This window comes from Aulonocara stuartgranti (genome assembly GCF_965226115.1).
Source record: "Aulonocara stuartgranti genome assembly, chromosome: 3".
Lineage (NCBI taxonomy): Eukaryota > Metazoa > Chordata > Actinopteri > Cichliformes > Cichlidae > Aulonocara > Aulonocara stuartgranti.
The window spans coordinates 43,134,263-43,152,127 of record NC_138941.1 but is presented as its reverse complement, the minus strand read 5'-3'; the positions used below and the strand labels follow the sequence as shown (position 1 = coordinate 43,152,127).

Genomic DNA, 17,865 nt, shown 5'->3' with positions numbered 1-17,865 from the left:
CACATGAAACTGTCAGTCTGAAGGCATCACTCCATCCTGTTAAGAGATAGTCACTGCTACCCCGACATCTGTAGTCTCCACTGTGGGACACTGAAACTCTGCTGATCCTGTATTCACTGGATGTTGGAGGCCTTTTTTTGTTGGGTGCTGTCCATTCATATTTCCACACCTTTCCTTCACCTCCCTGAATCTCACATCTGACAGTGATTGTCTCACCAGTGAATATCTGAGACCAGCTGTGCTGCAGATTCACAGCAGCCAGAACTGTTCAACAAACAAATAAAAACAAATTACACTGAAAATAATCAACAGGGAACAAAATTTAAAAAAATATACTTACTTTAATATCATCATGAATTTGTGTTTTATCTCACAACAAAATTTCACCCTCACCTTGTTTCTGAATTGTAACTGCAGCACTGTCCTCTGTGTAGTAAACTGGATCTCCTCTCCCTCCTCTGCAGTGGTACAGACCTCCTTGTGAGACACTAATACCTCTGTTTGCTTCATTTCCTCTCATGAGCTGAGCTTTAGAAGAGACTGAATCACGTCTGAACCAGTCAAACTTCCAGCCAGCAGAGCCCTCCACAGAGCAGCTCAGTGTCACACTGCCCCCTGCTGGTATGATTGATCTTTGTGCTCTCAGTGTGGCTCTGGGTTTACTTGCTGTTGAAGTTACAGGAAAAAATTCATCAGATTGTCACTTGCTTCATGAAGAACTTTGTTATATAACAAATGAAGATTTTGTAGAAATAAAGAAAAATTCTATCAATATGCAATTTCCAATATTTTGAATTCAGTAAGTGCTAATTAGCTCACATATAATACATATAATGGGTTAAGAAGATGGATGGAGTTCAATAATAGATCTCAGGTTTCTCAGGTAGGTCGGTCCCTGATCTCAGTGTGATCATCACACTTGTTACAAACAGGCACCAACAGCACAAGAACAAAAAAGTGTCTGTAAAACAAATTTGATGAGAATCAACAACTGGCAGCAGCACACATGAGGACAGCACAGGTATCTCAGCTAACTGTTAGCCAGCTAGAGAGCCAGGAGCTAACACTGGATGTATATAACATGATGAAAACTTTATCAGAGTGAATCAAGAATCAGGTGAGACTGTTTTTATGTTCTGCCACCAAACTGTACTCCTAAATGCAGAAACAGGTGAACTATTAACTGTTAGTTGATCTGAGACCAGCTGTAAAACCGGGACATCTGGGCTTCCACTGTTTACCTGAGTTTTTTTTTTTAGTTAAACTGAGTAAAAAAAAAAATCAGACAACTACAGCTCATTCAGAACTCTGCTGCTCGAGTCCTCACTAAGACCAAAAAAGTGGACCACATCAGTCCAGCTCTGAGGTCTTTACACTGGCTGCCTGTCCGTCAGAGGATAGACTTTAAAGTTCTGATGCTGGTTTATAAAGCTCTGAATGGTTTAGGACCAAAATACATCAATGACCTCCTGACCCAGTATGAACCATCCAGATCCCTCAGGTCATCTGGATCCGGTCTTTTATCAGTTCCCAGAGTCAGAACCAGACACGGAGAAGCTGCATTCAGCTTTTATGCTCCATATATCTGGAACAAACTCCCAGAAAGCCTCAGATCAGCTGAAACACTCAGTTTATTTAAATCCAGGTTGAAGACTCACCTGTTCTCAGCTGCATTTGAATAAAGCACCAAATCCACACTTTTATGCTTAAATTTCAAAACTAACATTTTAACTACTGATTTTATCTACTGTTCTGATTTGATCTGTTTTGAATTTATATACTGTTTTGTTTGTTTGTTTGTTTGTTAATTAGTTTGTTTGTTTGTTTGATTGTTTTAATCAATTTTAAATCATGCTTTTTATTTGTTTTTGTTTCTAATGTCTCTGTAAAGCACTTTGAATCACCTTGTTGTTGAATTGTGCTATACAAATAAACTTGCCTTGCCTTGCCTTGAAAAACAGCTGATTCACAGAAAGAAATTTAGTTTAAAGGAATGAAAATTACATACAAAGTCATAATACAGTATAAGACCTTAAAATATCAGCTTTAAGTAAAATGTTCTAGCATTTCTGTTGTTTAGTTATTTGAAATAAAGCGGAATGAGTATGATTTGCTTTCATAAACTGAACTTGAGGCGAACAAGCAAATCAATGAATTTAATAGAAATAATATCAAAAACTTTAGATTGTAAAAACTTTTTTTCTTTTTTGTATTAAACCCAGTCATGTGTGTGTTTTAAATCAATTGTAACAAACAGCAGTATTTGATGAGATCATAAGCCAAAATGATTTTTATAAAAATTGTAGATTTGTTGTTGTTTCTTGAGGACGTTTGAAGAACACAATATTTTTATACTGTTTATTTCTGTCATTATTGTCCTCAGGTGATGGAGCAGCAGGTCAGCATTGGCGTCTCTATACCAGCTGAAAGTTCATGACACAAAGTGGTGACAAACTGTCTACAATGAGGCTACTATCAGCTGCAGCTCTTTGTCTGACTAACAATGTAACATGCTTTGTAGACCATTGAATTCATCCTGTTCTGACCAGTATGACATTTGTCAAATGGAGATCACACAACAAACATGACTTACTTGATGCTGACAATGTGAAGGCTTCACTCCACTCTGTTGAAGAATATGAGTCATCTCTGCGTCGACTCTTACACATGTAGTCTCCACTGCTGGACTCAGAAACTCTGAATGTCACATCATTATTGTGTGTCCACTGTGTGGGTGTCCTGGGTCCTCTCCATTCATACTCCCACTCAGTGGTTTCACCTCCTTCCTCCACCTCACATGTCAGAGTGATCGTCTCACCTCTGAATATCTGAGGCCAGTTGGGTTGTTGTTTTACAACAACTTTATTGGAAACTGTTTACACATATTAACAGTTGAGATACAAATAGAAACATGAAATCAACACAGAAAACTCAACATTGTACGTTTGATAATCATGAGTGAATGTATATTTCAAACTAAATTACTGAACTCACAGGTTTTCTCAATGTTGACATCATCACTTCTATCAGTGTAGTAAACTGGGTTTCCTCTTGTTCCTCTGCAGCTGTAGATTCCTCCTTCAGATACTCTGATATCTCTGTTTTGTTGATCTCTGATTTGAACTTCAGAGGTTGTTTGGGTTCGTCTGAACCACTCATATTTCCATCCATCAGAGCTCTGCACAGAGCAGGTCAGTGTCACACTGCCCCCTACTGGTATGATTGTAGTTCTTGCTGTGAGTGTGGCCCTGGGTTTAATTGGTTTATCTTCTATTATGACTGGAGCTATAAAAAAAATGGAAGGAAATGTACACCTGATCCATTATGAAGGTAAAATAAATAAAAACAAATCCTACATTTTAAAAGATTTTTTCATGTGATTTAAAGTCCCACAAAATAAAATCTACAAATTTCATCACTATAGTTTTTTCTTTTTTCTGCAGTTTAAGATGCTTCAAATTTTTTGCCATTTTTCTGTCTCAACATGGTGACAGAGCTGCAGTAATTCAGGTTGTAGATCTCTAAATAAACACAGTATACATGTTTGTCCAATCTCAGGCCTGAAGAAGTCACACTGAATATAAACTACTGCAGTTCACTCTTGAAGGAAACACAATGATGGGTTCAGAGGGATCTGCCTAGTTTCAGGTTTAGATAACAGAAACATCATCACCTTAGATTTTATGAAGCTTTTGATGTTTCTTCTTCTCCTTATTTAAAATTAATTTAATCCACAGTTATTCTTGTTATACATTAAAATACACAAATGCAGTAATAATAAATGACAGTCTGTGGGTATTGCTGTACTGTGTATACTGTGAGCAAAGTAACCAGTAAAATACAGTAGTTCTTCTTAAAGTTTCAAGTTTTAATGCACCAGAAAAAAATAGTTTCAATGACAACATTAATTAAATGTATTCAGAATTTTATAATTCAGATGATTTTCAACACAAATAATCATATTATTGGTCACTGAGGACTTACCTAATACAGTTATAGAGACAGTATTACTGATCTTTGTATAACGTGAGCTCTTCCTGCGACCAAAGCACTGATATTCACCACCCTGACTTGTAGAATTAATTTCTAATCTGTAGTCCATGTAGAAGTTGTAGGCAAGAAATTCTCGACCATCCTTGTTGATTTTGTACTTCCAGTCAGTGTCTTTTCCTTCATTCATGTCACATTTAAAGGTAACAAACTCTATAACAGTATGCTCATACACTGTTCATATATTGAATAATAAATAAATATAAAAAGGTAAGTGAACTGTAATTAAAAAATAGCCAAACACAACTGAAAGTTAGTGAAGTTACATATTAGAGAGCTTCTAATTTCAATTTTTACCATCAAAACATCAAATGAATATTTGATGAAAATAAAGAGGATGCAGAAATCTGGAGTGTGTCAGATTCAAGGTCTGATTTTGTTTTCTGGGTTTTTTTTTTTTAGGTTGAATTTGTTGTTTGTTCATGTTTGTAGTGTTGTTTATAGAGATGGACCGATCCGATATTACATATCGGTATCGGTCCGATACTGACGTAAATTACTGGATCGGATATTGGAGAGAAATTAAAAATGCAATCCGATCCATTAAATATCAAAAAAGCACCTCACAAAACTTGCGACATGGCGTAACTCGGCTCATAACCGTAGCAGTCGGAGCAGTGTGCTCACATGATAGAGCGGCTGTGTGTATTTGTAGCCTCACTACCAAACCAGCATTTCATCTCCGAGGAAGTTATCCCAGAGAGAAGTAAAGCAAGTGTGGAAGTTCATCTCTGAATGTTTGTAAAGCATTCCCGCGTTAAGCTTAACAACCGATATATGGAGCGAGTGCCTCTTCTTGCTGCTACTTCAATCGTGAACCTGATTAATGATCAGCTGATCGGCTTTTCTGTCACGAGTCTGTCTCTCTTCTTTGTTTTTGGCCCACTTTGCACCAGAAAGAGAAAACCAGCGGCTAATCTTATCTTTTCTCTTTTACCACGTCTCTCTAATATTTTGCTCTTTACTATTTTCCTATTTTATTTTATTTTATTATATTTTATTATATTTTCATCTACTGTATCCTGACTGACACCCCCATCACATCTGTGGACTCATTCCGCTTCCTGGGTACCACCATCACCCAGGACCTGAAGTGGGAGCCCACCATCACCTCCGTCATCAAGAAAGCCCAGCAGAGGATGTACTTCCTGAGGCAGCTGAAGAAATTCAACCTGCCAACACGGACGATGATGCAGTTCTACACTGCAATCATCGAGTCCATCCTCACCTCCTCCATCACCGTGTGGTACGCTGGAGCCACTATCAGGGACAAACAGAGACTGCAGCATGTTGTGCGCTCTGCTGAGAAGGTGATTGGCTGCAGACTCCCATCTTTGCAGGACCTGTACACCTCCAGGACATTGCGGCGTGCAGCTCGGATCTCAGCTGACCCTTCTCACCCTGGACACAGTCTGTTTGACCTGCTACCCTCAGGCAGGAGGCTCCGGTCCATTCGCACCAGAACCTCTCGCCATAAGAACAGTTTCTTCCCCTCTGCTGTTGGACACATGAACAATAACCGTATGACTGTCCCCGCCACTAACACATGACCCTACGCTGTGTCACTGCATCATTCCATGTTTGGCACTGATCACCACCTGCACTCATGTATATATCTATCTACGTAGCACTCTTAATTCTTATTCTCATGTATATATCTCATGTATATCTCATGCACATATCTTTCTACGTAGCACTTTTAATTCTTATTCCTACTTTTATTTTTTCATGTCTATTTAAGTGCTATCTATGACACTATGTTTGCACTGAAGCACCGCAGCAATTTCCTAATGTTGTAAACCTGCTCAACATTTGGCAATAAACCCCTTTCCGATTCTGATTCTGATTCTAAACAACAGCAGCACGTTTAAGCTTGATAAGCTGTTGTTAGAATTTATTTAATATTACTTTGTACACCACACTGTAAAAAAATATTCCGTAAAAAAACGGAAAATGTCCTGGTAATTTTCTGCCAGTATATTTTCTGTTTTTTTACGGAAGTTTGACGGACTTTTCTGTAAATGATAAAATGGAAAATTCTGTAGATTTACAGTATACTCTCTATACTATTTAAGGACATTTCCTTCAGCTATAAAACGGAAAATTCTGTTTATTCACAGTATATTTTCTGTATCATTAACTGATATTTTCCATTAATAGAAAAATTGAAATTTCTGTTTATATTACTATTTCCAAGCACTTCTTTTCACTGTAACTCATTAAATATAGTTCTTTATATCCTTAAACGTACATTTCTATGCAATTACAACCTAGTACACCACGTGCTCAAAAATTCATAAATTAAAACTTAAATTAATTTGTGCTTTATACACAACAACATTGGTACAATTAATGTTAAATATTCTTTTATTCTCCTCAACTCTAAAACTATACTAAAATATAATGACAGCATCCATCTTGTCATAAAACTACTAAGCAGCTGATACATGAACAAAATAACTCACAAGCTTTCAAATTTGAGCATTTTTATTTCCTTGAAATCAGGTTGCCCTCATGTAAATGTGTTTATTTACATTCATTCAAGTGGCTACCAAGTGTTTTCTTCAAACAGGACACCTGACAAACAAAAAATGTCATATTTAACGATATGTTCACATTTAATAATATCCAGAGTAGCTTTTAGTTAGAATCACTGCCTTGTGGTAGTTTTGCCTCAGCCAAATGGTTAAGGTGTGGTTTACATCCATGTCTGTCCACTTATGATACAGTATACACATGTAGTCAGTTATAGCCAAACACCTTTGATTACTGAATCGCATTACAATTACATTCACTTCATTAATGAAGTGAATGTAATTCACATTTGTCTGAGATTAACTCTTTGGGCTCTTTACCTTACAATATAACATACTTGAGTCAAAATTTGTTGACTGTTTAAGTGGTACCACATGAATAAAACTGAACAGATCTAAAGAAGATGTTCCTGAACTTTGGGTTTATTCGAACAGGACAGGTGGATAACCACAGGACTTTTCCCCATATGATAACTACAACACAAAATAAATTAAGACAGATCCCAAACCTAAAGATAAAAGTGTATTTACTGGACTTGTTTTGTCAGTGAGGAGCAAAGTACAATTAGAAGTGCTTGTTCTGATGAAAAGTTAAACTGTAAACAGCAGCGTAGTGAATAAGGATCTGTGTCCACGAATCCTCATCAGTGACAACACTTAAACATCATAGTTCAAAATCCTTAATGCACACCTTTCTCTCCACGGTGTTCAAGTGCTCTTAGCTGTTTAAGTAGAGGAAAAAGTCTGACATATTTCATGACCATTAAATGTTAGACAAGGCTCTGAAAACGAGGTTACACACAAAAACCTCTGCTTGTGCGCACAGACCCTAAATCACAACAAATAAGACAATAGTAAGACAAATTACTACAAAGTCTTGTTACCACTCTTCATATACCAGTGTGACAAAGTCCTGAATGCAGCCTGCATGTTAGTACATCAAGGTCCATCTGAGCTTTAAGTAAAATACACTCAGCTTTTCCTTGGATTTCCAGAGTTGCTCAGTTCATACAGGAACTGCAGCAGTCGGGGTTAACGTGTCGCTGTGTTGCTCCCAGTGTTGGGTAAGTTACTTTAAAATAGTAACTTAGTTACATTACTAGTTACTTCTCTCAAAAGTAACTCAGTTACTTCAAGTTACTCGTTACTTTCAAAGTAACTAGTTACTAGGGAAAGTAACTTTGGTTTTACTCAGAATTCTCTTGTTAATGTGTTTCTTCCATAACTTTGCCAGTCTTCTAGCTTGCTTACTTGCCACAAGTGCACTGTGCCACCTACCAATAGAAAGGATATGATAACTTGCATATTTCCACGAGAGAAATCCCACGCCTGGACCGTCATTGACTGCTGCCATGATTCTAGCCTACGTCACAGAGTCATGTGCGCCTTTTACATCCAACACAAAAACTGCAGTCGTGGTGCTTTCGATTGTACTCAGAACTCAGAAATTCTGCCTTCTGAATAGGAAGATGTAGGTAACACCAGACTGCAGATGAGCTGCATACAGGGCTGGACTGGGACAGAAAATTGGCCCGGGCATTTTGACTAGAAACTGGCCCACCATTATAGGAAAAATCATAAAGCCTTTGAATGAAAACAAACACTGTTGTGACAGTGATGTTCACTGTTTTGATGGTATATATGCATCAATCTATCAATCGTTTGTTGTAAGATTCAGATAATTATTTTTTAAAAGCGAGACATTTTAAATGAGAATAAGAAAGAAAAGTATTTCTTTGTGCCCCCCATTCCCTGTTAATGCCCTACATGCCCCCTTGGCCACACTTTGCTAGATCCGCACCTGCACAGTTACCAGCTGTCAGCTACCTAAAAAAGGATCCTGGGGTTATTTGTCTCTCAGAAACAGTTCATAACTTCCCTTCAACTCATTCATGTCACCTAAAAGGTAAACCTGTTTCTCCATCACCTGCTCAGCTCTGATGATCCAGTAAGGACATCTCCTGGTTTCATCTTCATGTTTCCCTCTCACCAGATAACCAAACCATATCATGACCAGCAGCTTTTTTTTACAGCTGTGGCTCCAGCAAACATCAGCTGATACTTAAAATTAATATTAAATAAATTCTAACAACAGCTGATCAAGCTTAAACGTGCTGCTGTTGTTTAGCGCGACATCCGCTGGTTTCCTCTTTCGGCGCAAAGTGGGCGATAAACAAACAAGAGAGCCGATCAGCTGATCATTGATCAGTTTCATGATTGAAGTAGAAACGGGAGAGGGAGGGGGGAGAATGAGAGAAGAAGAGGCAGCTGTGCAGCGTAAACACAGAATAACTCCAGCTTTGTGCCTTTTTCATTGTAGCTGAATTACGGGACAAACTGTTCCTTTTCACCTCAATAAGAAATAAGTAATATTTTCTCTGAATACCAGACGGGACGGCTGGCAACTCTAATAACTTATGAACAAAATAAGGTTCAACATCATTAACTTCATAGCACCACCCAGCTGTGTAGAAACTCCGTCATGCTAGCTAGCACGCAGTACGGAAAAAGTCAGAATAACGAAAATAAACTCCACCTAAACTTGGTTCATATCTGACCCAGAGAGACTGCAGGTCATAACTTCTTACCTGAAGTTCAGTTCACACGGCCGCCTCGGGTCTCTTTTCCTTCTGCGTCCCTTTTCCTTCATCCACCTGCTGCCTCCACCACTTGCTAATGTTACTGAATCTGTGGAAACTCCGCGATGCCACCACACGAAGTAACGAGTAACGACCCTATCTAAATCCCAGTAACGAGTAACGCGTTCCTGATTTTGGCATAATAACTAGTTACCGTGCTCGTTACCACAATAATAACGTAGTTACTGTAACGCGTTACTTAATAACGCGTTAGTCCCAACACTGGTTGCTCCTCCATCTCAGCCATTGAGACTAGTCGCAATTTATTCTAAGGAAAAAAAGAGAAACAACAAGACATTTTTAAAAAGTTTGTATTTTTATAATTTTTTTTACCTAGAACATAAACAACATAAGCAAAAAAAAGGATTAGGGCTGTGCGATATGACGATATATATCAGATGACGATATAAAAATGTCTATTGTTTCATATTATACACTATTGTTTGTTTTGTGGTGTTGCAAAATAAACTGTTTACGGCAATATTTTTTTCATGATTTTGATGGTCACTGTAGTGGCTATATTATTTCTTAAAGTTCTCTCTTTCTCTTATACTTACAATAACCACACTATGGATGGACAAGTGACTGTTTTTACGCGTACTTTCGTTACCAACAATGACGGTAAAACCAGTGCGTGGCTCTGCTGTCCGCTTGTTTATTTTCCACATAAACCTTTCACAATAAAGCTCAAGTGTCTGTTGAGACTTTTCAAAATAAACTGAAATGATATACATTATTCTCAAACATAAAATTTCAGAATATGCATCAAACAAATTACCTCAAATAAAAACATCAAGTAACTATAAATGGCACTTACAGTCACCACGCAGATGAAGGCACAGAGAATACCAGCATGGCCAGCAAGGATGAGGCAGAACCAGCTAGCTCCAAACAGAAGGACCAGTCAAAAGAAATCGAGGACCTTATTGTTAAACGAGGGGCTACCTCTGTAGCATGGACATGGTTTGGTTATGAAAAATCTGACACGCCCCAGAAAACTGTACTATGCAAATTATGCCACAAATTGGTCCCCACCACCACTCAAACACGACAAACCTCTTTAACCACCTACACAAGAATCACATGAAAGAGTATGGAGAGAGTTTACGAATGAAAAGCAAAAAAGAGCTGTCAGGTGCTCAAAATAATCCGTAGACTCAAACGTTAGAAAAGGGTTTTCCTCGCAGCACGCCATGTAATAAATACTCAGAAAGAAAATGGCGGCCGTTTAAACTCATGTCTAAAAATGTATAGTTTCACGCATCGGTCAAAACACTCGACTCCAAGTACACAACGCCCAACTGAAAACATTTCACATAAGTTGAGTTGCCCGAGAATCACAGAATTAACAGAAAATGCACTATTTTGTGATATATATCGTTATCAGGAGAGATATGTCTTACATTGGGATGTGAGATTTTGGTCATATCACACAGCCCTACAAAGGATTATAATTCACGTAGAGTTGCATACACATAACACCATTCTGTTGCAACAAAAGCAGTTTATAATTAAAGTAACATACATACCTTGAAAAACTAAATCAACCACAACATTAAACTCACCTTGTTTCTGTAGAGAAGGTGATCAGGGTTTTTCTTCATTTCCTGAGACCAGCTGCTCTGGATCATCACCAGCTTGTATCTTCATCTTTTTTTTCCACTCGGGGAAGTCTGTCCTTTTCTTGGCCATTGCTCTGCACTGGAAAACCAAAGTGTGTGATCAAAGGTGAAATAAGGGATATTTTTCCATTGCAGGACTTGCAGAGTGCTTCAAGTAGTGATAGCTGTTGATCCATTTCTCAAATAATCTGTAAGGATCTGGATTTTTAAGAAAGATACAAATATCTCTGCTTATATTTGGCTAAAAGCTTGATATAGATAAGGCATATAAAGCCCCTGCACACCAGAACTGCGCTTACATTATAGTTCAATCAAGAAATAGTTATTATTGATTTATTATTGATTTTTTTTAGTAATCATTATTAGTATTTAATCACATTAGCACAGTGGGGTGACAAAAATATTCCACATACTAGAAATGCTGCTCAGCATTTCATAAAATACATTTTCAATAAATGTTGGAGTAACAACACAGTTACAGGGAAAATGTGTGTCTGTAAATATTAACTAAACATTTCTATGTGCTACAAAATAGACATAATTGTAAATGTGCTGAGGTGAAACTATACTTTCCATAATATTACCACTGCAGTCTGTTAACCACCGAAATAATCTATGCTGGTCAGCTAGCTAAAAGTATTTACTTTAGCAGCCCAAATCAGAGGCTAACATTAGCATTTGCTAGCGACAGCCAGGAAGGTCTGAGGCTTAAACTAGGGTTAGTGTAACTTTTCCTGAAACCCTTTTAAGTGTACAGTAGAGCCAACTGTAAAACACAGGTATTGATACAGTACTTATTAGAGTCCTAGAATAATTTCTAGGACCATGAAGTTCTCACTTTTCCCAGTTATCCACATCGCTGACTTTTGCTAATTAGCTAGTTAGCAGTCACAGCTGTGTAATATCCAGAGAGACACAGAGAGCTAACTATAATATTTAGGAAAACTGGTTCAGCCACTGAAGGGCAAAACTGGTGGTATCACAGTAAAAGTTATTTTAACATTAACTAAAATAAAGCTTAAGTCATGTTAAACCTAAATAACAATTATTTAAAAAAATGAGTCAGCAAAATATTCCTGACTTGTCTGGAGACAGCCGAAACCAGTTAACAAATACATTAACAATTCTTTCTAAATAAAAATGCGGAGTCTTTTGAAAAACATTATTCTAATAAAAGGAAACATGAGTTTTAATACTTACCACAGAAATTTGAAGGCAGTTTCTCCAACTTCAGAGTCCAAAATCCAGATGAAGCCTGAAAGAAGCCTAATGGTTGCTCTTGCGCTTACTTTTCCCTCCTTTTCAGGTTTTTTTTCCCACAATGCATTGCAGTAGTTGAGAAATACAGAAAAATACTTGTAAACTAATACGGGAAATTCCTTCACGTTTATACAGTAGATTGTACTGTATTTTTACAGAATTTTTTTACAGTGCAGGATCCTTTTCTAAGTAGCTGGTGGCTGGTAACTGTGCAGGGGCGGATCTAGCAAAGTTTAGCCAGGGGGGCCGATAGGGCATTAACAGGGAAAAGGGGGACAAAGACATACTTTTCTTTCTTATTCTCATTTAAAATGTCTAGATTTTAATAAATAATTATCTGAATCTTACACCCAAAGTTTTAATCTGATGTAAAATATATAGAAGTCCATTACTGTATATAGTAACTATTAAGTCTAATATACCCTAGTTAGCTATACTACTTTTTCCTTTGGGAAGATACCATCTGTGCAGTCTGCAATTCTGTTGAAGAAAGATGTTGAATCTATTTAATTATTCTTGAAAAATAATTTATTTCTGTGCATTTTTTTTCCACACTGCATCAAATTAAAGTTGATTACGTCGATTTAGCACCATGAGGTGGAGGGTGGGTGGTTCCCTATTTTTTTATTTATTTTTTGCTGGGAGTTTGCAACCCTATTAGTTAGGTTGCTTAATATTTCTGCTAAGTACTCTTTAAAATACCAGAATAGGGAGGTTTGAGTAGGTTTAAGTTTATTAGATTGATCAGTTTTGCTGAACTATGAATTATTTTGGGTGCAGTGTATTTTTTACATACAGGGATAACAGAATAGCTTTAGTGTTGTTGTTTATTTAAACTTGAGTATGAGCTTATACAAAATGCAGCAATATATTAAAAAACAGTTTTATTGATTAAAAAACACACTATATCGGATTCATATCGGTATCGGCAGATATCCAAATTTATGATATCGTATCGGACATAAAAAAGTGGTATCGTGCCATCTCTAGTTGTTTATTGAGCTTCATTTATTTTTGAGCATTTATGGAGCTTTAGTTCTTCTTGTAATTTAGTCTTAGAGTTTAATTTGTTTCCTCGGTGTTTTCCTGTCTCATCCTCCTGTGTCAGTTCCCCTGTGTTAACTGTTACCCTGTTTCTTGTGTCTTATGTTGAGTTTTACTTCCCTCTCAGTGTGTTTGTTTGTGTGTGTGTGTGTGTGTGTGTGTGTGTGTGTGTGTGTGTGTGTGTGTGTGTGTGTGTGTGTTGTTCACTTCAAGTTTCACTTTTTCTTATTCAGTCTGTCTCAAAGTGCATTTAGGTCTTCATCTATCATCACATGACAGGATGAAGAAGTTTGATGTTTCTGCACAGTTCAGATCAATAATTTTATTCAGCTCTGTGGGGCCAGGCGGCGCTGCTGCACTGGGCCCCGGTCCGGATGGGCCTGGGCCCCGTTTCCCTGGCGGGTCGCGGAGTACGGGGGTGCCTACTGGGGTCAGCGGGGGAGCTGGCCCCAGGGAGGGGTCACTTGCCCCTCCCTTCCTTCCCTCCCCATCTCCAGCTGCCTCCCTCTTCCCGCTCCACCACAACCACCCACACATGCAGGGCCTTGGAGTAGGGGTGTGTCACCAGGGTGCAGAGGAGGCTACCCCCCCCCCCCCCCCCGTCCCCTTCTGGCTGCCCCTGCCTCAATTTTATCCCACAACTTAGACATTCACATTACTCACACTCTCATTACACATACATATAGGATCTTGGGGGTGGGCACGCTACACGGAATCCAAATTACCATCAGGGTGTACACCTCACCCCTGGCGTTGTTGCCCACCTCTCAATTTTAAATACACGTAGACATTGAGGGCTAGCAGGAGGGGCTATGTGCTTACCTGCTGCTCTCTGGCAGGTAGCTCCATGACCTGCTGGGTTTTAAATGCACCTTAGAACACACATGCATCAACACTACAATGAGCGGGTGGAGGGAGGTTTGGAGTCTTCTCTCACCCCCGTTCTCTGCGGCCTGCTGGAGTGGGGGGCTAGGAGGAGGAGTTGGACGTCCGACTGGGGTCTGGAATGCGGGCCCTCCCTGCTGCTGCGGAGTCGGGGCGGTCTGCTTCTCCCCACTGCAGGGAAAAGGGTAACACCACCTGGGTCTGGGTGCAGTTCCCCCCTCCAGGGACAAGGGTACCTAGACCCGGTTCTTAGAGTACGCTTGGGGAGTGTGATTGTGTGAACAGCGTCTCTTTATGTCTGTCTCCACGTTGGTTGAGTGTGGAGTAAGTGCATATGAGAGCATGAGGGTGGTAATGGATGTTTGTATCTGTGTGTGCCTGTATTTCTGTGTCTATATGTCAGGTTGGGTGTCAGGCGCCACTTCTCTGGGGACATCTTAGGCCCTCCAAGGTTTGGAGGCCTATCTCCCCCTACCACCACTTCCCCTGCCGGTGGCGGACTCCCTCAGGTGTCGGTGCATTGGTGGTTCTTTGTGTCCGGGGATGGGCGTCCAGGTACACACCGGCTCACTCCTTGGCGGCCGCTTATCAGGGCCTGGAGCCTGGGGCTCGCTCGGGCCACTTCGGAGGTGGGGTGCCCCCGGCCTCTCGGCCTGGGGCTCGGTCACTCAGGCATGGCTGGCTGCCGGCGGAGCTCACGGGCGCGTCACTGCAACTCCCCCTGGCTTCTGCTCCGCGGCTGCTGAGTGACCCCTCATCTGGGACTCTCCTCAGCTCTTTCTGGGACAGTGGCGCGGCTGCCCCTCTGTTGGTCTTCCTTGGTCTCTTGTGTTCTGGGGGCCTCTGGATGTCTGGAGTTTTGATCTCCTCCATACCTCCAAACAAGTATACTTCACAAGTATGTATCCACCTGCCACTCCGATGTTTTTGTCAGAGAAATTAAATCTATTTTTGTTTCACATTTTAAGCTGACTGATAGGTTCTCCTCTAACACTGCTGCCCTGACTTGTGGTGTCCCACAGGGCTCAGTTTTAGGTCCATTACTATTTTCTTTTTATATGCTTCCTTCCTTCCTTCCTTTAGCTAGTATCATTCAATCTTTTAGCAACCTGTCTTATCATTTTTATGCTGATGACATTCAGCTCCATATGTCCTTTAAGCCTCATCAGCTGGATAGGCTGTCCACCCTAGTCCAGTGCTTAACCCAGGTTTCTGATTGGCTTTCAAGCAACCTTGTTCTAAATACATATATATATATATATATATATATATATATATATATATATATATATATATATATATATATATATATATCTTTGCTCTCTACTTTCTAACCTTGACTCTCCTAAATAAAAGCTCAAGTTAAACAGGTCTTATATGTTGTACCGTGACTGAAATGTTTCATATTTCATATCCATATTGAGTTCCATAACATTCTAATCAGACTGTCTGCATCACAAATGACTCCATCCTGTGAAATCTTTGACTCACCTCTCCAGCAGAGGTCTCTCCCCTCTCCCTCTCTGTGATCCTCTGTCCAGACTCCTACGGGTTAATGGGGATGGAGGAGTGATTATTATTGTTTTCACTGATGCTAACCATACCTGAATGAGCTCAGCTCGATTTTTCAGAGCTAAAACGAGTGACAGAAATTAACATTATGCTAACAATTTAACTTAGTGCGCTAGCCAGGTTTTTATTTATCAAAATGGGGAGCACCTGGTTCATTAATTACATGGGACTCTCTGTTGTTAGCTGGAGCTAACTAATTGTTACTATCAGCCAGTGATGAAGACTTACTTTCTTGAAAAACTTGCGTATATCCATGATTTCTTGCTGTTTGCCGCATGTATGCTAGTGTGTCCGCAGGTATATACGAGCGGAGTGTAAAGTAGCAGTGAAAACGAGGACTGGATTTTCAGTAATGTGGATGTCCCCTGTGAACAACTGGAACGGATTGGATAACGAAGCACTGACGCTACCTTAACAGTGTAAAGTGAAAGGAACCAACCGAGTTATGATCATATTTATGTGAATAGCGACAGGTTTATATTATTATTTCTTTAAACTCATATTCCTGCATCTTTATATTGAATTTGTCTGCAAGTTCTGTAAAAAAAATCGAATAAAAAAAACAACAAAAAACTAAACACCAAATTATTTAGGGGGGCTTAAGAATATTTTAGGGAGGCTTAAGCACCCCTAAAATAGGCCTAACGACACCACTGCCCACCCCTACTTCACATCACAGGTCAGTGTCACACTGCCCCCTGCTGGTATGGTTAATCTGTCTGCTGTCAGAGTGGCCTTCACTCCAAGTTCTGTAATTTAGAAAAAGATCAAAACTATAAAATTGTTGCTCTGAATGCTTAAATAAAGTGAATCATTAGTTTGAGTTTTTGCAGATACACAATTCAACACACTGAACATCTACAGAGACTTTGGAGTGACGTGTTAGACAGCTTCCAATCAAAACACCAAATGAGGGAGTATGAAGGTAACAAACTCTATGCTGAGCTCAGAGCAGCATTTGGTTACCATATTTCATCTTGGTTTTACTTTAATATGCCACCTATGTGTAGATTTTCATTATTAGCATTGTTACAACTCCAAGAGGTAATCCAAAATATCCCACTATATAATCCAGCATACATGCCAACAGCATAACTCAGTGACATAATCTTCACTACACACACTGTTGATGTTTTCAGATCAGATAAACATGCATGAAAAGAAAATCCACATGTATGAAACCACAGCTGTTCAGTAAATATACAGTTTGTATCGTGGGTGTGTGCTTGAGTGCTCACACACTTAACATGGTTATATTAGCATTTTAACCAATAATCTCAATGAAATGTTTGGTTTATGATACAAAATATAACACAGAGGACGTCATTTAGAGCAACAGAGGAAGAAAAAAACTATTTCTCACCTTCAGTGTTTCCATGGTTGACTGTACTGAGCACTAAAATAATGAATGAAACATCATCAGACATTATGCAACTGACAAAATCACAATAAATATATAAACTGAGGCTTTTTAAAGGTAAGTTTTCAGATGGCACAGTTATTGCTCATCACCTAATTTATGTGTTTCTATTAGCTGTCAAACAGGCTGAAAACATGAAAAAAAAATCTAGTCTGCTGTGTTGAAGCCAGTGGCGGAGCGGGGGGGTGGCTTACTGGGCTTAAGCCCGGGTTGTTTTTTCAGAAGCCCCAGAAGTTTTTGTTTTATACAACTGTATAAAACAAAAACTACACACAATATTCGAAGCACATAGCGCACACTGTGGGAATTTACAACTGTGCGTAAATCCCACCTAATATTGGTATGATCCGAGCTCAGACACAAAGTGACTGAGCGAGGGGGCGGGGGGAGCTGCTGCCTGCGAGTGTGCTGTTGGAGAAGCGCAGCCAGGCAGACAGAGGAGAACTGAAGTTTGACCAGGTACCAAAGCAAATCATTCATACTGTGCAAATAATGTAAATATGACGGTGCATCACGATAGATTGATGTCAAACGGATCACTTGACCCATATTACGTTACTTGCTCTTCAAGCGAATCAACAAATGGCGAAATGAAAAGCCGAACAACAACAATGCTGTTTCTTTAGAGAGTCTTAGCTTACATGTGTGTTTATTTCATATTTTCAGTTGTTTCCCTCCACGGCTAAATAAATCGGTTTCAGTAATGCACTGATATACAAGAATGGACATAAGGGGCTTCTTTCAAAGAAAAAACTCTGGTAGATGTTATTTTGTATATTATGCTTTGTGTGTTGTTCAGTATATTTCTATGCAAAACAAGAAGAATTTCAACACACAGC

The 17,865-nt window shown here is 39.2% G+C and overlaps 1 long non-coding RNA gene across 1 annotated transcript; it reads right to left on the bottom strand.

The window, feature by feature from the left end:
- Positions 1-7,387: 7,387 nt before the first annotated feature.
- Positions 7,388-12,133, bottom strand: LOC309702817. Its single transcript, XR_014275748.1, has 3 exons — positions 12,046-12,133; positions 10,789-10,924; positions 7,388-9,491 (listed from the first exon to the last, which is right to left on the bottom strand). It is a non-coding gene; the product is annotated as an uncharacterized lncRNA (long non-coding RNA).
- Between the last annotated feature and the right edge of the window lie 5,732 nt (positions 12,134-17,865).